General features: G+C 47.5%; 1 long non-coding RNA gene across 1 annotated transcript in view; it reads right to left on the reverse strand.

Annotated features, from left to right (window-relative positions):
• Window positions 1-4714: 4714 nt before the first annotated feature.
• Window positions 4715-24136, reverse strand: part of LOC114082036 (uncharacterized) — a 29724-nt gene continuing 10302 nt past the window's right edge. The window contains exons 2-5 of the long non-coding RNA XR_011706811.1: window positions 14757-14839; window positions 11597-11701; window positions 5939-6005; window positions 4715-5578 (exon numbers count right to left, since the gene is read on the reverse strand). This is a non-coding gene — a long non-coding RNA (uncharacterized lncRNA). The remainder of the gene's footprint in view (window positions 5579-5938; window positions 6006-11596; window positions 11702-14756; window positions 14840-24136) is intronic.

The raw sequence follows: 24136 nt of genomic DNA on the forward strand, positions 1-24136 counted from the left end.
AAAACTCATCAATAAAAAAAGAAACAGTCTGGTTTAAAAACGAGGATCATATCAGATCACCAGTGAGCAGGTGAATGGATATTCCACGTCCCAGGGCAATAAGAATCCCAAGCCACAGCACCACCGAGAAGCCCTGAACAACAACTGGAACAGCCCAGAGCCACAGCACCTGTAAGAGCAGGTGCTGGTGAGGAGGTGGAGGGCCGGAGCGCTCAGCAGCTCCTGGTGGGAGAGCCAAGTGTGCAATCACCTTGGAAGACAGTTTGATGGCTTCTTACCCAACTGACTATGCTCTGATGGCACAACCAGCTGTTTTGCTCGTTGGTATTTACCCACATTAGTTGAACACTGTGTCCACACAAAACCTGCACACAGTTGTTTGCAGAAACATCATCCATAGTTACCAAGGTTTGGAAGCAATCAAATGTCCTCCAGTAGATGATAAGTAAGTGGTATTGTATCCAGAAAATGGAATGTTACTCAATGCAAAAGAAAAATGAGTTAATGGGTCACCAAATCATGAAAAGACATGTGGAAAACTTCAATGCATATTACTAAGTTAAAGTGGTCAATCAGGAAAGGCTCCACACTGTAACCATAGCAACTTAGTGAGACCCTGTCTCCAAACAAAAATAAAACGGAATGGGGGATGTAACTCAGTAGTAGAATATGCTGGGTTCAGTCTCCAGAGAGAGAGAGAGAGAGAGAGAGAGAAGGAAGAAAGAATTTGAAAAACACAACACATGATCACTTCCAGCAGTGGGGACGGAGATGGCCCGCATCTTGACAGTACTGATGTCAAAATGCTTGTCCATCATGACAGAACTGACAGAACTATGCTTCACCTCAACTCCAGGTCTGTGCTTAGAGATTCCCTTCCTGCCACCCTATTTAAAATAACAGGATCCTCCACAGTACCCTTATTCTGCTTTATTTCTTTATAGCACTTATTACAACAGAAACCTCCCTCCCACATTCCCTGGATTATGTGTTATTGATATTTCCCTTCCATAATATAGGTTCCCCCAGAGCATGAACCATGTCCTGCACCTGGTAGCTGCTCAAAATCTGTTTAGTGAGTGAACACACAAGTGTGTAGATTTAGTCATGAGGATGATGATGGTGGTAGTGATGATGGTGATGGTAGTGATGATGGAGGTGATTATGGTGATGGTAGTGGTGGTGGTGATGGTAGTGGTGGTGATGATGGTGGTGGTGGTGATGATGGTGATGAAGATGATGGTGATAAAGATGATGGTGATGGTGGTGGTGATAATGAAGAGGAAGATGAATGTGACGTGACGGTGACAGTGATGATTATTCACAAGAGGTGTATCTGAGGTAGGTCACATCACTGTCTCTGTTTAAAGTTCAGTCATATGGCTGGCACTTTGCCTTCTAAACTTCTACCACTGTAGTCAGTAGACCCCAACTTCTACTGGGGATGTGGCTTAGATGTGCCCCAAGGTGCTGAAATTGCATTTTAAGTTGGAGCCAGCAAACTTTCAGAACACAGGCCTCACATCCAGGCACAACTGGTCACAGGGGGAAGGCCCCACCCGGCAGTGAAAAGATCCATCACCGACCCTCCTCGTCAGAGCAGTGGGGTGCTGTATTATAAAGGGAGGTCAGACTAGCTGTTGCTCCAAATGCATGGTGACAGGAGTCCTGGCTAAAGCAAGATAATATGTATTGTCTTTCTTGCAGAGTTAGAACGGATACTCTAGTCGAACAGGGTCTCTCTTCCAGGTCACAGCCCCACCACCGTCAAGCAGCTACATGCCTGCCATGCTCAGCCAAGGCACACAGTGCAGGGGAAGCCACACAAGACTGTGGGTGGGGTTCTGAGGGACAGGGCTGGATGGGGCTTGCCTTGACTCTGCTCTCATCTCATTGGCTAATATTTAGGCACGTAGCCACATCCAACTGTCACAGAGGCTGAGGAATGTCACCCAGCTCTGTGTCCAGGGAAAGGGGGTGCATGTTCAGGAACCACAGAGGTGGGCTTCTCGAATGGCAGGGGGATTCCCCACGGAGCATCTCAGGTCCCGCTCAGAGGGCATATTTTCTTCTCCATAATCTTCACATTTAACACCCCCCCCCCCCCAGAACTCGAATGCAAGGGCCCATTTATCATCCCCATTTTGTAAACATCAGACTGAAGGTTAGAGGCATTAGGAATATTCCCCAGGTCACCAAGATACAAATTGGAAAAACCAGAACAAAAATTAAGGTTTCATCCCAAAGGCTAGGTAGCTCTTTAGCACTGTGTCGTGCGACTACATAGATTATACAGGTACATAGTTATGAGACTCATAAGACCCACAGCTTCCTTCATCCCACTGGTTTGTGAAGAAGTTCTGAGCGTGCTCCTAACCTTGAGCACAGCTGCCCTTCCTTGGAATATAATCTTTCTCTTCTGAGCTGCTACAAGTCTCAACTGAAGGCAGAGCCTCACTGGGAACTTCAGAGTGGACATTCAGGTGTGGCTGCAGTCCCCTTTATAACCAATCAGTTATTTACAAAAGATCGTCTGTGGCTAGTGTTTCATGGGTAATTTCTGGGAAAGGCTCATCCCATAACAATTCTAGGCGGGAACACATATGGAGAAAGCCAAGCCTGATCTAAACTGGATTTTGAATGCCCACTATCCTCCTTTACAAAACTCACTCAGCCACGCTGAAAACTCTCTCCCCCCTAAAGAAGATGTGACCGTGAAAGACCACCTGGCCCTCTGTGTCCACAAAACCCCTCACGGCCAACCTGCCCTTCAGTCCCTTCCTAGTTTCTATAATTTTCTGTTTTCAGTGAGTGAGAAACATAGCATGAACCTGCAATAGGAAGAGACCAGTAATGGAGACAAAAAAGAAAGACGGGGCCCTTGGGGGTGAAAGAGAAGGAACAGCAGGAAAGAGAACAAGCCGCCCTCAACCAGGAGGGCAGGTGGCATTTCTCACCTTAACGTAGGCAGACCTGGTTACATGACTGAAAACACGTCTCCTTCTAAGGCTGCTCCCAGCCTACGCATCACGAGCCTCATCATTAACCTCTCCCCCTCCTGTATCCTCCCCATGGGCAGGTTTGGCCCCAGCAGCTCTGAGCATCAGGCACAGCCATGGAGGTAGATGCTGCTATGGTTTCCAGCAACCCGGACATACTCATGCAGGCCACCAGGACAATGAGGTCCACTTCTGATGCCCAACCCAGAACTCATAGGAAGGAGCCAGAGTTAATGGGTGGGGCAACCCTACCTCTGCCTTCCCAGGGGACTGCAGAGACTGGGATCCCAGTGGACCTCATCCAGTGTATGAACTAGATTGAACGGTTTCAACAGATTGTTTCTAAAATCTCCTTTGGTTCTAATACCTGACTTAACTTACCGTATAAATGAACAGACTTAATATCTTTCATTTTGCATGAAATATCAGACCTTCTGGGTCCAGCTCTATTCAAAGCTCATGCTCTGTTGGAAAAATCTGACTATGTCTTCTCGTCATGACTAACCCAGGGAGTTCCATTTCCCCTGCAGCTGAGACTAACGCCACTCAAGGTGCAGAGACCTTTCTGAGTCAGGGAACTTACAGTCCTCTCGTAGCACAGTGCCCTCTGACTGAGCACACAACTTCTGTCCTAGGAGGCTTCTACCAATACACTGTCTTGCCTGCACTGGTTGGAAGGGGTTTGGAGACAGGCTTGGGGATGGGCAGTCTGTATTTTTCAGGATACCTTCCAACAGGGACAAATACCAAAGCCTCAACCTTTTTTATTTATTTAGGTAAGCCTGATGAGTTAGTCAATTCCCTTGAATCTTACAGAGGCACCATCTGCAGTCTCTGGCCTCCAGAATCATTGAAGAGGACAGGGGGACATCAGGAAGAGGCATACAGCTCTTAGCCACCCCAATCTAGAAGTGACACACATTAATTGCATTGATTGTCCACTGGTCAGGACCAGTCACATGACCTCTAACAACTGCAAGGAAAGCCAGGAGAAGGACATGAGACATTTGAGGAGTACCCATCCCCTGTGCTGCTTACCCCTCGATATTTTGGGTCTTATCAAAATGCATTTGAGCAGCCCCCGAGGACAGGGCTAAAGTCTGGGGAAGGTCTTTCTTAATCTTTCTACAAAAGATTAAAAGCAAGAAGGCCCAGGGGAGAGAGAGGCTCAGAGGCTCTGGTAGGTCAGCATAGTAGCCCCTGGAACTCTTCTCAGTAAGCCTCTAGAGGCTGCTCTGCTGAACACCAAGCTCGGGGCCTCCAAGCATAAACAGAGGAAAGTTGATGGAGCCGTGGGCCGCCCTGAGCTCACCTTGTCCTGTCTCATCCCAACAATTAGTGCTCAGTCAGAGGATACTGTGGTGCAGGAGCACTTTGGGTCTCCTCACCCCTGTGGGTTCTTCTGCCATCCGAGCGAAAGGGAAGGTGAGCTCTGCCCTGCACAGCTCAGTGGTGTTGTCCATGAGGCAGTGCAACTTTTCCAGACCCAAACCATCCCTCCTGGAGGAGCCAGGCTGGACCAGGGAACCTTGCTTCTCCTGTGCTGGGCACTCCAGCTGCAGAGTGAGGGCTCCTCACTGCGAGTCCTGGGATGAAGGGCACCGGAGTTCCCCACACTTGGTGTGAGGTGGGCTCAGATGGGAAGCACCTGGCAAGAGCAAGGCCGACTGCCCCACCTCCTCCCTCCTCACTGCTCCACACAGCTCACGGAAGTCTTCATATCAAGTTTTCTATTGCACAGAATCTAGTATTAGTATAATCTGTAATCACCCATGCACACGTGCTTGCACACATGCACAACAGCTGAGTAGAAAAGCCACCACGTCTGCTCTGCTCAATGCGTTGGTTCTACACATGGCAAAGCAATGAAATTGGCATAAACAGGTGTGACTGGGACAGCTGGAAAAGATACACAGCAGCTCTGTGTATCTTGTGGACAATGCACTTCTCAAATCACAGAGGAAAGAACAGCCCCAGGTGCCCGCTCTCCATGGTCGCATCCCACTCTCCAAAAGAACATCACTGCACATGCAATGCCAGTCTTAGGATGCAGCAATGCCCAGGAGCCAGGTCTGGATGTCACTGAGTGGCATACAGTCCCCTCCCTCCATCCTGAGATGGGCAGGCCAGGAATGCCCATCCCTCACAGAAGCCAGGAGAGCACGGGCACGTCTCCCTGCAGGGCAGGCGGGAGCTACTCGGGAGACAGGCTGAGCAGGAGGGTCAGAAGCATTTCCGCCAAGACAGCTTGGTTCTGGGTCAAGCTCTGCCTGCGTGACTGTGTGGACACGTGAGGTCTTCAGGGCTCCATGGTAAGAGCTCTCCCTGCCCCGGCCCACATGGTGCTCGTAAATACTGTGGAATAAATGTGAACACATGTGTGCACCAGGCTCCTGCAGGAAGACAGGGAAGGTTCTGTGGCCTTTAACTGCACGAGCTCTAGTCCAGATGCTGGTTCTGGAGTCGGATGGGAAGTGAGTGTCCTGGTGCTGGTGGTGCTCCTCACGGCTTGCAGGCATGTCCCCGTATCTTCCAGAGCCCAAGGTGACTCCACGCACCTATGGCCACACAGGAGCTTCCTGAAGAAACATCAAGGGGCCCCGATGCAGGGTTAACCACATCTCCACGGTGACTCCCCGAGACTAGGCACAAGTTAAGGGGTATCAAGGACAGTGGCTTCTGGAATCTGGGTAGCCAGCTTCCTGCCTGTCTTCTTGTCCCAGTTAGCTGTGCAACATGGGCAGCTGCTTAAGGGTCCACTGATTTCAGAACACTTTGAATATTACTTGTATTGAAAACATCTCTAGTTCATATCTCTGCTGTGACGAGGACAGCACTGAGACCCGAGCTTGCTCACAGCAAAGGCTCCTAAACAACTACTCTCTTAACCCCTCTCTGTCTGGGGTGCTGAGCAGATATCAAACACAACCACATCTTACCCAACATGGGGGCCCACGAGATGTCTTGTCAGTCCTGAGGATAAGGAGTCCAGGGTTAGTGGCACATCTGCCAGAAAGCAAACATACCAAAATATAAAAACAAGTTGTGTTTTCACTCTTGAGATCACTTTAAAATATCAGATTTTCTACAAATAAGCATTTAATGACAGAGAAATGCTTAAAATATGCTGAAGTTCAGAAGTTAACAAGTTCTTCTTTTAAAAAGCAGTAAAACTCTTCAAAAGCCCATGAATGGGCTGGGCCCGGTGGCACATGCCTATAATCCCAGTGCTCGGAGGCAGGAGGATCATGAGTTCAAAGCCAGCCTCAGCAAAATCAAGGCCTTAAGCAACTCAGTGAGATCCTGTCTCTAAATAAAATACAAAATAGGGCTGGGGATGTGGCTCAGTGGTCCAGTGCCCCTGAGTTCAATCTCTGATACCAAAAAAACCCCACTCATTAATGTTATTTACAAATATGTGTTGGTGTGTGCATGTGTTTCTTTTGTGCCTAAAACAGTCATACATAAATAACCTATAAAACACAGTAGTGTCTCTATTGGGAACCAAGATGATTTTTCTTTTTAAATTTTTCTTAAGTTTCAATGTTTTCTATGATAAACGTATGTGCTTTAATAACTATGAGGTCTTCAACAGTAAATCAGTGGTAAGTCACCTGACCTGGCCATACTTGGCAATGCAGAAATACAACTGGCACTTTAAGCCAACCATCCACACAGCAGCCGCCACTTGGACATCTTTGGGGACAGCTGTCATGCATGGGAATGGCAAGATAGGAAATACATGATCTGGGTATAATAGGACACTTTCCATTATTGCTAAGGTGCCACAGACAAAATTATCATGCTCTCAACTATTTTTTGTTCCATTTAATTTTAGAGCAGAACATCGGGCCCGATTTATCAGGATCTTATTTATTACTGATTAGTAAGACACCAAATGACGACAGAGGGGGGAGTTTCGCATTCGCCCTCACCACGTGAGCGATGCCTCCGTTCTGCTGATGGTGCGATTCCTTTCTTCCCTCATCAAGAGCAGCTCCAAGGTTTGTCTCTGCCATGCACAGATGCCAGATGCTCTCCCTGATTAGTATTTCAAGCTCCATGGTGATGGTCCCCAAACTAGTGCAACCGTTCCCCAACATGAGGGCCTGGCCCCGTCCCCATCCCACGCTCCATGGTGGCCCTTCCTCCTGACCTTCCCAGCTGCTGGCTTTGTGGACCAACCCTCGGGAAGCTATTTTCAGCATCTTCTACTGAATACTTGTTGACATGACTGTGTGTGCGAGTGGCAGCTGCGTGGGGACAGAGTCCTAAGACTCTGAGAATCAACCCTGGTGATGCTCATCCCATGGCACTTAGTCCCTCCCCGGTCATCAAGTTCGCCTTCCAAGACATGGCAGGTGTCACATACAAAGGGTTTCCAATGCATATGTCTCTCCAAAATTCATGACACCTATCCCAGTGAGGTGGCCTTGGAGGTTGGGCTCTTTATGGAGAATAGGTTTAAATGAGGTCAGGAGAGACAGCAGGGAACTGGCTTTCTCTCTCCCCACCCCCATGTGAGGACAGCAGGAAGGTGGCCATCTGAAACCCAGGAAGAGTGCCCTCACTGGGAACCAAGCAGCCAGCACCTTGACCCTGGACCTCCAGCCTCCAGAACGGTGAGAGATAAATGTCTGCTGTTCGACCCACTCGGTCTTATGGTGTCTGCTCACAGCAGCCTGAGCTGGATAAGGTGCCACCAGCTCGAAGGCGAGCATGGCCCGTGACCCGCTGGGGCCTGTGAAAGGTGAGCAGAAGGAACACATCACCAGTGGCAAGGAGCATCCAGAGTCGGTGGCTGCTCTGTAAATCTGTCTCCCACCAGCAGCACTGTCCAGCTGTGTGCCCACTGATGGTTCATCCTCAGCCTGGGACCCGGAGTGAAGGCAGGCAGAAAAAGCCCCCAGCCCATTATATTCCATAATTAAAATAGTTTACATATATTTTTTGCAGGTATCAAATATGACATGTAGAGAATGGAAATCTTAAATCTTCAAGATGACTTAAGATAGATGCGGCGAGTTTGGAAAGTTAATCCTTCCAATTCCACAGTGAAGGCAAGCAGGCACACAGCTCAGCAATGGCCCTGGGCTCTGGAATGCCCTGGCTAGAAGTTCCAGCCCAGTTAGTTTCCACAGCTGCCCTCTGTGGCAGGACTTTTCACTACCCTTCATTTTGCAGAACAAGAAATGAAGACTCAGAGAAATTAAGTCAGCACCCAACGTCACAAAGCTGATCCATGGCAGAGCTGGAAATCCTACCTATATCCTGTAGAAATCTGTGACTTAACTAACATCTTTATCCTCTCCTGCTCCTACTAGAGAGCTAAAGCCACTCAAGGTCCTGCCTGGTTATTCTTGGCTGTGGCCAACTATCTGTGTCCATTCAGGTTGCTAGAACAAAATAACAGTTCTGCAGGGCAGGAAGTCTGACATGGAAATGTCAGAAGAGTGGAGTTTAGTGGGGACCCACTTTCTGGTTCCTAGGTGTCTTTCTGCTGTGTCCTCACAAGCTGGAAGGGGCAAGGAAAATCTCCAGGGTGTCATTTATGAAAGCACTAATCCCAACCATGAAGTCATCACCCTTATGTCACAATTACCTCCAAAGGCCACAATTCTTGATACCATCACACTTGGGAGGACAAGATTTCAACATATGACTATGGGGGCCACACATTCAGACCACAGCCTCACATCAGACCTCGATTTTACCATCCATGGAAGGTGAAAGGATACATGATACTAAGCCTGGATCACCCCATGATTAAGGATCACCATGGCAACCAGGCTGGACCTCTCCTCCAGACTTCAGCCCTGGGGTTTCTGGAACCATTTGTAGACCTGGTGCTGGAGGCAGAGGGATTGAAGGACAGTGTCCAGGGGCTGATGATGGCATGGCTATTTCCTTCCTGGCACAGACTCAGGGTATCTCCCTTCCAGAGCCAAGCAGCTTTGCACTGACCCTTCTGGGCCCCATGTGGCAACGTGGTAGAAAGAATAGACTGCAGAGCTGGAGATGGGCCCTGGAGCTCTCATTCCCGCCTATGAAAAGCAGGCAGTAGCTTAACCTGTGTCCTTGTCTATAAATGGGGTGCCCACAGTATCTACTCCAAATGCTTAAGAGCAAGAAACTAAACACGGGCGGTCCATAGCACCTGGCACCAGGGAGGGCTCATTACCAGAACCAGCTTTTTCTGGTGTTTACTCTTCCACAACTCTTCCTCTGGACAAATGGCCAATTCTCTCTTTGTCTTTCCAGTTACACATTTGGTATGGGGCAGCTGCCTTCATGTCAATTTTAAATCAGCATTAATGAACAGGCACACAGAGAACCTGGTCCACTCAGCAGAGTCCACATGAAAGGATGGAATGATGACAATTAGTCGGCATCTTGTCCTCCCTCCCTCTTTCCCACTAACACAGCCACTCAATGCTCCCTGCCTCCAGTCTTGTTGCTAGGCTATTCTCCATGCACTTCCTGTTGCCTGTATTTCTGTCCCACCAGAGTCCCCAAGAATCTCTGCCTCCCACTTATCCTCAATGGTCTCCCCGCCCTTAAATCGTTTATTCTCAATCCTCATACTTTTCTCTGAAACTAACCCACCGGGGTATCGTCAAGGTGTGCTGGGATGGGAATGGGGTTTAGAAAGCATCAGTCATGCAGGGAAATTAAAGAGGGCCCTCCTGGGTGGAGCAAACCCTGGGCATGGTTTGGACACTGGGGTGCAGCCAAGGAGCTCGTGGGTTTTGCTGCCGTTTGTGGCTATTTCCAGGCATGATTCACATAGTGGGTGGGAGTCTTAGACCACAGGGTCAGAAGTGTGCCCAGCACAGAGTTATACTCATTTGCCACAAAACCTTTCCCCACTCCTCACTAAAATGTGAAATTAAAAAAAAAAAACAGAATTTTTTTTGAAGTGGTGAAATATATCCTCACACAGAGAACAGTGAGCACGAGCTCCCTCACCAACACCCAACACCAAGTGAAAACCAGAACATTCCGCCCAGGTGGGGACGGTGGATCACATATCCTCCTCTGCCTCCCAGCAGCAGCCATGATCATTATTTTTAAAACAATCTTTGCTTTGCAGGACCAGGGGTAGGGCAGAGAGGTGAGGGAAAGTAGTAGTGCAGGAGAATGAAAAGGAGCAGGTAGGTCACGTGCATTTCTGTGTATGTCACAATGAACCCACGACTACGTATGACCATAATGCACTCATCAACACATGGAAGTCACTTCCTTTTCTTACCCCCAACTTACTTTAAGTTGCTTACCCCTATGACATGCATATACACAGACGCACAGACACATACACAGCTTGGTCTTATGTGGAGCAGATTTTGTTCTTGAAATCAAGATCAAAAGACTCACCCAAGCTGAGAGGTCCAAGTTCAGCTGCTTCCTTCTTGCCGCTGTGCTGTGCCACCTAATACATCTACTCACTCTCCTGTCAAAGCCACTATGACCCTTTCTAGGGTGAACTTTGTATCAGCTTCCTGATACATGGTTCTTGCTCTGCACCCACAAGTGTTCCTCCAGGATACACCAGGGGTGAAGACCAAGGAGTGCAAGTAGTGGGTCGTTGTGCATGACTATTCTCCTCCATCAGGTCATCCCAAGCTGTTTTCTTATGTGGCTGTACCAACTTATGGACCTACTGGTAGATGAGACCTCCTTTCACTTCCTCAGGTTGGGAGAATTTTAAACTCTGAAACAATGGTTGCAGGACCTCACGGTGTCGAGGAACCGGAGAAGGGCCCCGTCTCTTTGTCAGGCTGTCCAACAACTCACAAGGTTGTGGAGAAGGTCTCTGGCCTGTGTAAGGAGAGCCCTCCAGAGCTGGTGACCTCCCCTCAGAGTTCTGTCCAAATACAACCCTTCAGGGCGTTTTCTCAGTATTGTTCTTAAGACAACTCGTCTTGATTTATTGGGTGTTGGCGAGCACTGGCCCTCATCTAAATTGAACTAGGATTTCTTTGTTTTCTCGTTTGTCATCTGTCTCACCCTGCAGGTCCATGCTGTCCTCACACAGTAAGGTCACCATCAGCCACAGGGAGCTACGAAGCATGTGAAATGATCTAGTTCAAACTGAGAGGGGAGCATGTGTAAATATATACACTGGACCTCCAGGATTTAGTAAAAAAGAGAAAAATAATAATTTGAATATATTTTTAGTGATTTTTAAAAAATATTTTAAGTTATTGATAGACCTTTACTTATTCATTCATTATTTATGTATATGTGGTGCTGAGGATCAAACCCAGTGCACTACTGCTGAGCCCCAGCCCTTATTGGTCATTTTTATGGTAAAACACGTAGAAATGAAAATGGTTTAGATAAATGGGTCAAATAAAATACATTACTAAAACTAGTTTCTGTTCTGCTTTTAATGTGTAACAAACTATGCATGTGGCTCGGAGGTCAGCGCTGTGGAGACTGAGCTCCCCCAGGCCCCCACAGCCTCTCTCCCTTACAATCTTACCCTCAGCTCCTGCAGCACATTCTGCACTTGAAACACACCTGCTAAGAACATCAGCCCAAGAAAACATTAATGTGAAACAGTTTTCTACAACTAGAATTGGGTGAAGCTTTACCTTGGGTGTCTCCATTCAAGTTAAAAATCAAACCGTATGTGGTTGGATTTGAGATGGATTTGTAATGCAGAGAAGGGGGCTCTTCCAGCTCACCGTCTGCTGTCCCTGGAAAAGATAAATACAAACTAAAAATAAGAGGCTTAGTGCTCTATGTCGAAAATAAGGGAGGAGATTTGCCTCCCTTAATTCTCAAAGCATTTATGTTAGAAAACTGGGGGATTTAAAGTACTTCCTCCTCTCTCTGAAATGCACACACAACCTTCTGAAGACTCAACAGGCTCCTCATCATCTTTATGACTTGGGAATGTCTTCCTGAAGGTCCTGGGAGCCACCTCTTTGGAAAGTAGACTTGGAAGGATAATGCCAGGCCTCCCTATTTCTGTAGGATGGACAGCTTAGCTCCCCCAAGTGCCTGTCTTTAAACTGCAAAGCCATCCTCTGTGACAAAGATATCAATCAGTGAGCTGCTTCTGTAGATAAAGCCAAGTCGCAACAGAGATGTTGCCTGCCCCCCAGTACCTGGTGAACTCAGGATGAGCTATGGATGACAGATGGTAGCCTTGTGCCCTCTCATTTGGGGACCAGGTATCTAGTCCACGTATGCAGAGCACGTAGTCTCCCCTGCTATGCAGAGATCTGTCTTCACAGCACCTTCATGGGTGGCCTGCGGGGTGCACCCCAGTGGCGGAGCACATATTCATTAATACAAATGCTTTCTTCCATGACAGCCTGTGTGGTGAGGTTATCAGCTTAAGAAAACTTGGTTTTTAATTCTATTCCAATGCTCCCCTCAAAACTGGAAACACTCTGGGTGGCTGACTAGTTAAATGTCGCCATAAGGGAATAAGAATGGGGAAGGAGGATCAGTCAAGAGTTACTTGAAAATAACAAATTCTTAAAAATTGGTCCTGTTATCTACAATCCCCTCTCCAAGTCTGCAGCCAACTAAGACGGCAGCTCAGCCCAGTGGCCTGCTGCCAGGAAAGATGGTAACCGTTCGCTCTCAAAGGGAAATTTTCAAAGAAGGTTCAAATATCTTAATAACCCTTCTGGGACTCTTCCAAAGGGTGCCTGGTCCTGCCACCCTGCAGGCTGGCCCTGCTTGCTGGGTGGCCTGCCAACTGGCCCCTGGCCTGCTCTGTGCCTGCACAGGGGGCCCACCTTGCCCCACCCCGCCCTTGGTGCCCTCCCATTGTGAGTGCAGCCTGTGACAGGAGCTGGGGAGGCGTCAGCTGGGTGGTTCCTTTGTCCTGGCCACAGACGCCATTGCACCCAGGCAGTGCCAGACCCTCAGGGGACCCAGCAGGACTTCAGGGAGACAGGGGCAGGATGTCTTCAATTCCAGGCCTGAGCCCCCTAGGAGTGGAGCAGGTGGAGACCGAAGGACACGGACACACGAGGGCCACCACGCCTGTGGACCACACAGACCCATGTGGACCCACAGGCAGCGTCGCGGACCACACTGGGCCAAGCATGAGTGGTGTGACCACCAGGAACCTGGAAGCCAACTGCGAGCATCGGGCTGTCCTGGTGGAGACCAGGCCGATGGCCGCTGTGCTCCGTACTCCTGGGGGCTGCCAGGTGGACACAGGCTCGGGCGCACCTGACCTGGAACACCTCGCATCTCCGCCCGAGGGCTCTAAGGTCAAGGCTGCCTCCTGGGCTGCTGCAGGGGCCTGGCACCGGCTCTACCCAGAACCCAGCTGCAGAGACTGAGGGTCCCCAAGAAGAGGCTGGGTGAGAGCATCCCTGGCAAGAGGAGGTGGGCACAGTTCGCTCCCCACACAGTGGCTTTCCACCAGCTATTCACAGGGCTCCCAACGTGAGGAGGATCGCCAGGCCCTCCTCTCCATCGGCTCTGAGACTCCCAAGCGCAAAACAGGGAAACAACTGAGCTGCAAAACGGAGAGCACACAGTGGGACCACGTGGCACTGCCCAAGGGTTTCAGTGAAAATGGTGCCGAGTTCTAAACTCTTCCTCCTGCTCTCCTGCCTGACCGACTCCTGTGCACCTGCTCGGGGCCTCTAGCTCCCCGCTCCTTCAGCACAGCCCTCAGTGCATCCTCCATCCTGCACTGGAAAATACTGATGATGGAAAGATGGGGACCCAAGAATATTGAATTCTTTTTTAAATCTCTGTTTCTCTGCTCCCCACATGATCAGCAGGCTGGAGGGCAGGGCAGACCCCTGCACAACTCACTTCATGCCGAGTATGGACAGACCCAGTGTGATGTAGCCCGGAGCCTCAAAAGCAAATAGAGGACACCTTGACCAACCAGAACCATGAACCCACTTTGAGAGGCAGCGGCATGTGAAGGTACAGAGGATGACAAGGTGACTTGGAGAGACGGGGACTTGGGGAACAGAGGGGTCAGAACATGGCAATTTCACCTCTGCTCTCCTTCGTCCCTCTGCCAGTCTGTGGGATGAGAAGTGGAGCTTTGAATATGATGATCACGGTGTCAGGCAGAGTGCAAATTGTGATAAATTGCCTTCTACAAGAAATGGACTCATCTAACTTCAACTTTGCCTCATTAAGGACTAATAATTGAAGACTTTTCTGCCTAGTTAATTTTTAGTTCACTAGAACATGCTGTTCTCTGAGCATTTCAGTTGATTAAAGTTAACTGAAATGTTCACATAATAGTCTCCTCCATTTTTATAGTTATTAAAAAATAAACTGGTGTCCTTCCAACACACACATGTGGTGAAGCAGAATCAACATGTCACTAGGAGACTGAATAACAGAACTTGAAGTCCTCTGATATCTACTATCTATAACTGTGAGCAATCTCTTCATTTTTCTGAACTTCCATATCTCCAACCATAACATGAGTTTGGACCCCTATAGCTGAAATCACCATCATAATAAAATATTTTACACTGCAAGGAATTAATGTACATGAGAGTCCTTGGAACTGGTTATTTAAATCTGCCACTTGTTAGTCATGTGTGTTTAATGTAACAATAATAATAGTCAATAATTATGAGGTTATAAAGTGCCTTGTGCCACACAGGTCTTAACTTGCTTTAAACATAGAAACTCATTTAACTGCAAATGAATGATGACAAAGTGCTATGAGGTGGATGTAGTCCCATTTTACAGATCAAGAAACACGGGTTAAGTGACTTACCTTGAGACACGGGTTCAGTGACTTACCTTGCCGAGGACATGTAATTCACTTAATGGTGGAGATGGAAACCAAGCTGGGTAATCATATTGCAGCATGTATGAAGCAAGGTCTATAAAATAATGAAGTGTGCTATCGTTAAATGAATGCCAAGTACATATGTGGCATTTTATCCTATGTGAATTTTTACCCAATTAACCCAATTATGAAGCAGACTGTGTTCTGGTCAACATATGTCCTATTTTACATGCAGCTCTCTCATCAGTGTGCAAGAGAGCTCACCAGATGATCAGGTCAACATTTTAACTAGCGTGCCCAGTCATCCGCAGCCAACTGAGCAGAAAGCATTCAGTCCCTGCGGATTGAGGGTCTCTGGCAACAGGATCCCATAGAACCAGATTTCAAAGCAGACGGACCAACACCTGCAGAAGGAACCCACTGGACGTACTGGGGGGGGACTCGTGCTAAAGAGGGCACCTGGGAAGTTCATGACTTGGTGACATGTTTTGTTGGCGAGGAACAAACTTTGCTTGGCCTTCTGAGGCAAGTAGGGGACTCACCTGGAAGACACACGAGTGGACCACACACTCTAAAACTTAAAGGGCAACTCAACATCACACAGCCAGGGTTCAGAAAGTGGTGCTCACAGTGATCAGGACAGCTCCTCCAGTTTCTGTGGCTCCTGGTCTCTGCGCTCCGCTTCTCACTGGCTCCAGTCCCTGTTCTTTCCTTTCTGTGCAGATGTGCTCTCTCTGAGCTGGTGACTCTGACCCAATCATGGCCATCCCAACCCAGACTTTGTCACACTTTTATTTGTGACCATCCAACAGAGGCTGGACAGAAAATCTGAGTCCTCAGTCATATTCCAGGAAAGAGCTAGGGCCTGGCCCAACTCTAGCCGAAGTGTTCACTTTGATCTAATCACCTCAACACCAGGCGGGGATTACTGCACAGCAGCAATCAGCAAAGCAGGAGGTCGGGGACCGTGCACAGACTACCAGGCCTCAGAGGCAAATAGCTAGAGCTAGAACAGCACAGCTGGGCACAATGGCACATGCCTACAGCCTGTATTCTCAGCAATCAGGGGCTGAGGCAGGAGGATTGCAAGTTTGAGGCCAGCCTCAGCAAGTTAGCAAGACCCTGTCTCAAAATAAAAAATTTAAAAGGACTGGAGGCATGGTGCAGAGGCAAGGCACACCAGAGGTCACTTCCCAGTATCCTCCCACCCACAAAATAGAGCAGGGCAAATACACAGCCCCTGTCCCCCAACGTTGCTACCTGTGGAGGGGCGTCATGAAACCCCCGATGAGCGCGGGTCATGATCGGGGCCAATGAAGCTCTACACTAATCCACGGGGGTGCAGTCACTTGAGTCCCCAGCCAGACACCTGACAGGATGGTTTATCCCCAGCCTGACCGCCAGCCAGTCATCTAGACATGGCATCACACACAGAAGGGAAGGGGCCAGTCGTCGCTTTTAGGAATGTGTGCTTATTTTTCACATATTCTTCATGGAAGGGGGCAACAGAAGATTTGCTGGGTTGATAGTTATGCTTCTCTTACACTCAGAAATTGAAATAATTTGATGTGTATGGAAATAACCATTTTGATGACTTTAAGACAAGATGACAAGCATTGATTATTCTCCTGCCATATCTGTTCACAATATCTCATGAACAAAAGATGTTAAACCCACATCTAATCATAAAATTAGAGAAATATTAGGGCTGGAGGCAGATCCCAGTGGGGAATGTGGCATTTGCAAGGTCCAATCTCCAGGACTCAAACAAAACAAAACAAAACAAAATTTTAACACCATTATGTCCTATTTATTCCTCAAAACCCCAAGAGACTTAGAGTCCCATTCAAAATGTTGACTTAGAACCTACTCTGTGCTAAGAAGAGCTGAGCTCAGTTGCCAGGAAACATGTCCAGCAACAAGCAGTGTCTCCCAGGGCCGGGACCTGGGGGGATGGAAGTGTCAGGGGACCAAGGGCAGCCCAAGGCAGAGCTCTACATGTGGAGGAGCAGAAGAATCCAACAGCGGGAAAAGGAGAGTGCAATGGTGATTTGTATCTCCAAAGACCTCATCTGTCCATGCACCATGTCAGCAGCCGCTTCTTGGCTCCACTCAACATAAACAGAGACCCTGTCATTCAGCCCTGGGTGGGAACGAGAAGCCTGGGCTCATGGCGTGCAACAGGGCTGACAGCCCTCCAGCTCCGAAATTCACCTCAACTCCACGTTGGCCAAGGTTTTCCTCAGTGATGTAAATGCTTCTCCCTTTGCTGCAAGAAAAGCATCTGCTTTACAATAGAGTTGAAATAATGACAACTCTAAATTATGCCACTCATCTTAGTGAACAGAACACCACACCAGACAATACTGACAGAGTATTAACACAGTGAATCTGGGTTTTAAAAAACAATAATATATGGGAATACATATAACTTAATCACGTGGCCAAGAATAACACTATTCCCAGGTGACTCCATAGGCAATCTTTTGGGCTCAGATTCTGTGTGTAATAGCCACACCTTTAAATAAAAATATCCATGACAAAAAACTAAGGCCCCATGGTCTAGTGGTCAGTTGTTATAAATCCATCATTAAAGCCTGCCAAAACATCCTTTTGCAACATGTCCTAATAATTAGCAAGGATGTCTCCCATCGCTTCTTGAAAGTGAGGCAAGGCCCAGGCTCCATGCAAAGGTATTTCCACTGCAGCTAATCAATGCCTTGTAGCATCTACAGAGTAACCGTGCCAACCGTAAAATCATGTTCAGGTAATGTCCGTTCTCATAGTTCAAATATTCACTCATCTTAGGTTTGAGATGGTTTATTTCTACTTTAATTTTTTTTGGGAGAAAAAAAATCAAGTGGATTTTCAAGTTGTCCTGAAGGTCTGTCATTAAATGCAGGCAGGGTCACATTGTGGCAAAAGGCCCAAGTTTGATGAGGGTATTAAAATGGTGCCAATATAAATTACCATAGCAACAAAAACATAAATTCAAAGCCCAATTTATCCTGTGGGTGCTGAAATTTTTTACAGCTATTGAAAGTTCAAGCAAAATGCAAATCGAACATTTAGCTGCCGAGAGCCTGGGAGTCAGGTATCCATCAACTCTGACTGATCTTAAATCATTGGCACTGGTCAGCAATGAATACCACAGGCCATTTCTTCTGAACTACACAAGTGTTAAAAGATCTGAGTGTGTGCAAAGAATGGGTGTCCTATCTCCACAGCTGCCATAAATAGACTCCATGATTCATTTATTTATTTGGCAGTACTGGGGATAGAACCCAGGGTCTGCACAGCTAGGCACGTGTTGTTCCGCCACAGAGTGACATCCCAGCCCAAATAGACTACATTCTGAGATTGTGGGAGAAGGAAAAGTACAAAATGACGTTCTCCTTCATTTTTTAATTTCATTAAGTCTTGCCCATAGCAATAACATCTTGTCTCTCCCTCATTAATAAGAATCAAAAGAGAATGAGAAGACAGACACCAAAAGAAGGAGATATCACTGGCACATGAGCAAAATATATAACTAAAAATATATGAGGAAAATATATGAGGCACCAGGAGAGTGTGCTTTATCTTGTCCTGGTTTGACAGGCACATAAATCTCTTGTTGCTTCCTTATCCAAAACCAAGAGCTAAAAATAAGAGGTGGCACCTGTGTTCTAAAATAGTGTTTTATGATGACAGTGACTTTCAAGGGAACAGTGTATTTTTGATTGAGCATACTGTGCTGTCCCCTGTGACAGGCAAAACCTTGGGGGACTAGACTGTCCTGCAACTGGAAAGCTCTTTGTAGAGCACGTCCTGGGTTCCCTCTTCTCTGTATGTCATTGGGAAAAGGTTGTGGTGTAAATTCGTCACCCGCATGGCCCTGTCCCCAGAATTTTCTGTCAGTCTTCCCAACCTTCTGCTGTCAGAGACACAGTGTCAGATGCTGTTGGTCCAAAACACACAAACCACACTGACTTGCTAGGCCTGCGATTTGGAAAGTAAATATAAGCAACCTCATTCCTATTAATTCTTAGAAGAAGGAAAAAAAAACCTCTAAAATAGGCTACTTAAAAGCTCCATTCATTCACTCACTGATAAAAACTTTCAGCTCCTGAGACATGTCACTGTTGCTCTAGACACTGAGGACTCAAAAGGGGAAAATCCCATTCTGTCCTTAGGGTGCTCACATTCCCATAGAGAAAGGGAAGCAATGCAGAAACAGGTCCAAGGCTGTTTGGAATTCAGGCAGGAGTTGCGGTGGCAGAAGGACCAGGTGGTAGCGATGTCTTGAGAAGTGACCAGATTCTGGTGCACTGAAGTGGATCTGATGTGAGTTCCTGACAGACTTGTGGGCCATAATGAAAAGAGAGAAGTCAAGGACAATTCCAAAGATTTTGGCCTGTGGCAATAAGGAGTGTCACAGATGCACAGGGTAGACTTTGGATGTGTTCTACTTGAGGGACCTTTCATACTTCTGGCAGAAGACAGGCTCAAGAAGAAATTGGATCTTTGACTCAAGAGTCGGAGGGAGACGAGTGGGAGACATACATTAGAGGCATCATGGTAGGGATGGTATTTAAAGATAAGAGTCTCAGAGAAACTAATGGGGGGGGCATTGCTGACATTAAAGGATGGGAGAATGAAGAGAAATTTACTTAATAAAAAAGAAGCTGTATCCAAGAGCAAAAATGGATTCCAGGAAGGTGGGACTGGATTAGATGTGGCCGCTGGCTAGCCCCTGTCAGCTTTCCTTAGTTCTGATTTGGATGAATGGACAGGGTGACAGCAATAGGCTGGAAATGCGGTCTCATTTAGGCACAGAATCTGTGGTGGCTTGAATGTTCCCTCCCAAATGCATGCTGATATCATGCTGTGCTGCGATGGTACGGGAGGTCGGAACTTCAAGAGGGCATTAGGGATTCATAGGAATTAATGCTGCCGTCTCCGGCACCGGTTAGTCACCACAGAGTGGCTTTGATATAAAAGTGAGGGCTCTCTTGCATGAGTTCTCTGGCTCCTGTCCTCCTCCTGTTGATATGAAGTAGCTTGCCCTTCCACCAGATTACGATGCCATGGAAATGTCCTCTCCCAGCCTCCAGAATCCTGGGGCAAATTAGCTTCCCTTGTTTATAACTCCCACAACCTGCAGTATCTGTTACAGCAAACGAACCAAGACATAATCTTACACTCTGTGAATGATGATGAAGTCACCAAGGATGACACAATGGCAGGACACACCAGGAGCAGCAAGTTATAAGAGCTCAACCCAATTGATTCACCAGCTTCCTTACACTTCTCCTAGAGTCGTCTTAAAATATATCTTGCATGCACAGGGCCCTGGGTTCAATCCTCAGCACCACCACCACACACACACACACACACACACACACACACACACACAAATACATATATATATATATATATATATATATATACATATATAATCTTCATATCAAGATCTTTAAATGTGATCTTAAAATATGACATATGTGATGGAATGATTTTTTTGGAATATGAGCCCACATATTAAACTTGGCCCTGTGATGTTTCTCCACATTTAGGAAGCACCTGGAGTAGCACTGTTCATTGTTCCTGGGAATATAGGACTGATGGAAAGAGAAAAACAAGAGTATCCTCCTGACTTTTGTGTTTAAAGAAAATTAAACTTTCCAAAGTCACATAAACAAGATAATGGGAGAAATTTGAGGAAAAAAGTATATTAATCCAAATAACCTCTTTACCTCCCTTATCCCACTGGGTGGCGGGCGGTTCTGGGTTCTGATGAGGGTCTGGGAAGTAGGCGAGGCAGAGGTAGGCGTGCTGGAATCTGGGGAGGATGCCACGCCATAGACCCCCAGAGACAGAAGACACAGACCCCCTAGGAGTGGGGATCTGCCTTACCCCCTGCTCAAGGCTGAGGCAAGGTTCCTGAGTGGAGCTGAGAAGGTGGCGCACAGGAAACATCACAGGGCTCCAGCTCAGCCCAGAGTCCAAGGAAGAGTACCCAGTTATTTTCCATTACAGGGAAATGGTGTTGGCTCAGACACCTGAGGCCTGCAGGGCAGAAGAGCAGTAGAAGTACCAGCCATGTGCAGGCAGAGCCTGGGGTGAGACGGCAAAGCAACTTTCAGCAATTACCGCAGGGTCCAGAATCTGCCTACAAGCAAGGACTTCCCTGGCCAGGAGTCAAGGAAGGCAGCCGGCCCTCAGGAGCTGCCGGGGCAGCAAACACTCTTGTCTCACAGCCTCTGGAAGGAATGCAGCCTCGCCAAGTCTGGGATGGGACTTGCCAGTTTCTTCCCCCCCCACCTTCAAAGCCAGGCACACAGCAGCTACCAGCCCTCCCTCCCCTTCATCACATCTCTCTAGCTCTGAGGCTCCCCTTTGTAGGGACCTCATGATGACCCTGGGTCACACAGCTAACCCAGGGTGACCCCGTCTCAACAGTCTTGCTTAGCCACATCAGCAAAGCCCCTTCCGTGGTGGGAGGCAGCATTCACAGCGCTCGGGGGCCAGGATGTGGACACCTCAGGACACCCTCATCTGCCTACCACAGAACAGCAGACACAAAATGAACGGAGACCAGGAAAGAACTGGAAACCAGGTTCACTGTGGCTCCTTCGCCCTGACCCTTCAGTCAGCCCACATCCTGGTGACTCTTCAAGATGTGCACCATGAGAGGCTCCAATCTGTCACTGCTGGGGGCCTTGTGCCGAGGCACCATGGGAAAACAATTGTAGTCTGTCACACCAGGCCGGCTCTCTCTTTTAAATAAGTAAATATCCATCTGGCATCTGAGGGTGCATAGTGCACAGTTGGTAACGAGGCTCTCTCTGCGGGGTTGTGGGAAGAACAGCAGGTGGAGAGTGTTGGGAAAAGTATAAATGGCAGCCATACCCCAGAGAAAAAAACCCCAACATGGCGCCTAAGCACCTCTTCTTCCTACCTTCTTCTTTTCTGCAGTGGCGCGAAAAGTTCCCGCCCGTGTGAACTCTCCCGCCGGCGCCAATTTCAAATCTCGCTGGCGGGGAACCTTAGCCCCAATGAGAACTAATTCCTGGGCTCCGGAGCTGATATCTGAAAGAACTTGCCAATAAACGGGTTGCCTGCCATTTATCTAAGCCCTACCATCTCCCCCTTAGTTCTATATAAGCACACAGCTTTTTGCAATAAAATTGGAATTCTCCCGGCGAAGTGTCTTTGCGTGGGGAATTCTTTCAAAGAGTAACAGGGATGGGCCTCTGGGGTGGGGGAAGTTGCTGGCCAACTGCACGGCCCACAGGACCCCCTTCGTAACGCCTTGCACTGCCTGTGCTGGGGTGGGCTGGTTATTGGCAGAAAATAAGAACGCAGGGGCGGAGGTGTTTCTAAAATTCTGAACAGACCAATAGAGAATAAGAAAATTGGGTGGGTAATCAAAAACGTCCCAACAAAGACAATCATAGGACCAAAGGGCTCCACTGGTAACTGCAGACATGTTAGTAAGTGTTGACACGGTACGTCTCAAATGCCTTCGAAGAACCAAAGAGGCAACTCTCGCAGATTTCTTTTGTGAGGCCACCCCTGGGTTGAAAAAACGTTTGAGCTATCAGTTAATGTGATAAGCCATGTTAACAATGAGGATAACATCACACAATCACCCCAAAAAAGGCAGGAAATATATTTGACAAAAATCAACACATTTCATGAAAAAAAAATTTTAGCAAAATGTATTGCTGGGTATGCTGGCACTTGCCTTTAATCCCAATGGCTCAGGAGGCTGAGGAAAGAGGATTGCAAGTTCAAAGCCAGCCTTAGCAGAACTGAGACCCTGTCTGTAAAAATACAAAATAGGGCTGGGGAGATGTCTCAGTGGTTGATTGCCCCTGAGGTCAATCTCTTGTACCCACCCCCCCCACACACACACACACATAAAAATATGTATAGAAGGAATTTACCTGAACATATTGAGGCTGATAGAGGAAAAGCCCAAGCAAACACACGGGTGGAGGACAAAGTTTTCCCCTAAGTTCCAGAACAAAGCAAGTATACCCATTCTCGCCACCCACCCTTACCACTTCTATTCAACATAGTCCTTGAAGCCCTAGCCAAGGTGATTAGTAAAGAAAAAAAAAAGACATCCAAATTGGATAGGAAGAACTAAAGCAGTCTTTCTTGGCAGATGACATGATCTTATGTATAGATCCTAAACGTGCCATTCAAAAAATTTGTTATGACTAATAAATTCAGTAAAGTTGCAGAATCCAACATACAAAAATCCATTTCTACCTGGTAAAATGAAATATCCCAAAGGAAATTAAACACTACACCATTTACAATAGCATCAGAAAGGGATAGATTTAACCAAGCAGGTGAGAAATGTGCCACACAGAAAACTACAAAACATTGGCTAAAGACTTAAAGAAGGCTTTACTTATTTGGAAAATAGAAGCAAATACTTATTTCATTAGGAGGGCTACTATGTAGATTTTGTTAAAAATAAAATTCATGGAGCTGGGGTTGTGGCTCAGTGGTAGAGTGCTCACCTAGCACACGTGAGGCACTGGATGCAATCCTTGGCACCACATAAAAAAAATAAAGGTATTGTGTTAATTTACAACTAAAAAGAAAAAAAATTAAATCTCACATGAGGACTTAGAAAAAACTCTTGAAATATATTAAGTGTATAATTAACGTTAGCTCTTCTTCCAAACCAGGTCTTCTCACCCTCACTCATTCCTCCCAAGGATGGGGAGGGGATCACGACTTCAGCTTTGATTAAACAAGAGCCCAAGCAAACAAGCCTTCAGGAAACACCAGGGTGACAAAGAGGAGGCAGCTAGCCACCACCCCCTAATTATTACAAGTATCTATCACGACAAAATACAATTTCTGCACTAGAGCAATATTTTGAGAACCAATGTGTCCATTTTCCTCATTACAGGTCCGTTCAACTATTAACACCTCAGTGAGCAGACACAAAACCTAATGCAATATGACTTTTTCCTCCCCTCCTGAGAAGCACTTGGTGACAATATTCATGGAAACTGGTGGAGAGACCACTACCTGGAGCTCACAGGGGTGCTGATGTCTCCAGACAGCCTTTGCCCGCAGCTGAGAGGGAGTGTGACTTGCAGGACTTCTAGGGAAAACCAGCCTTTCCTTGATGGGAAGATCACCATGTCTTGAGGACAGAGCATGGAAGGGGTGGAGCCAGCAGGGCAGTGGCCTCAGGGAAGGAGCCTCCAAGTGTCAGGGGCAGCCTCAGACTCTCTTGGCTCAGCCATGGGTGGGGAGAGGGGCTTGAAAGCCAAAGGACTGAGAGCTACATTTACATCCTGAACATTTCCTTCTGACTGTGGCATGAGGTAGGAGAGGGGGTGCCCTTCATCACCAGAGGTCTTATGTCATAATC

The sequence above is a fragment of the Marmota flaviventris genome, chromosome 1, assembly GCF_047511675.1.
Source record: "Marmota flaviventris isolate mMarFla1 chromosome 1, mMarFla1.hap1, whole genome shotgun sequence".
NCBI lineage: Eukaryota > Metazoa > Chordata > Mammalia > Rodentia > Sciuridae > Marmota > Marmota flaviventris.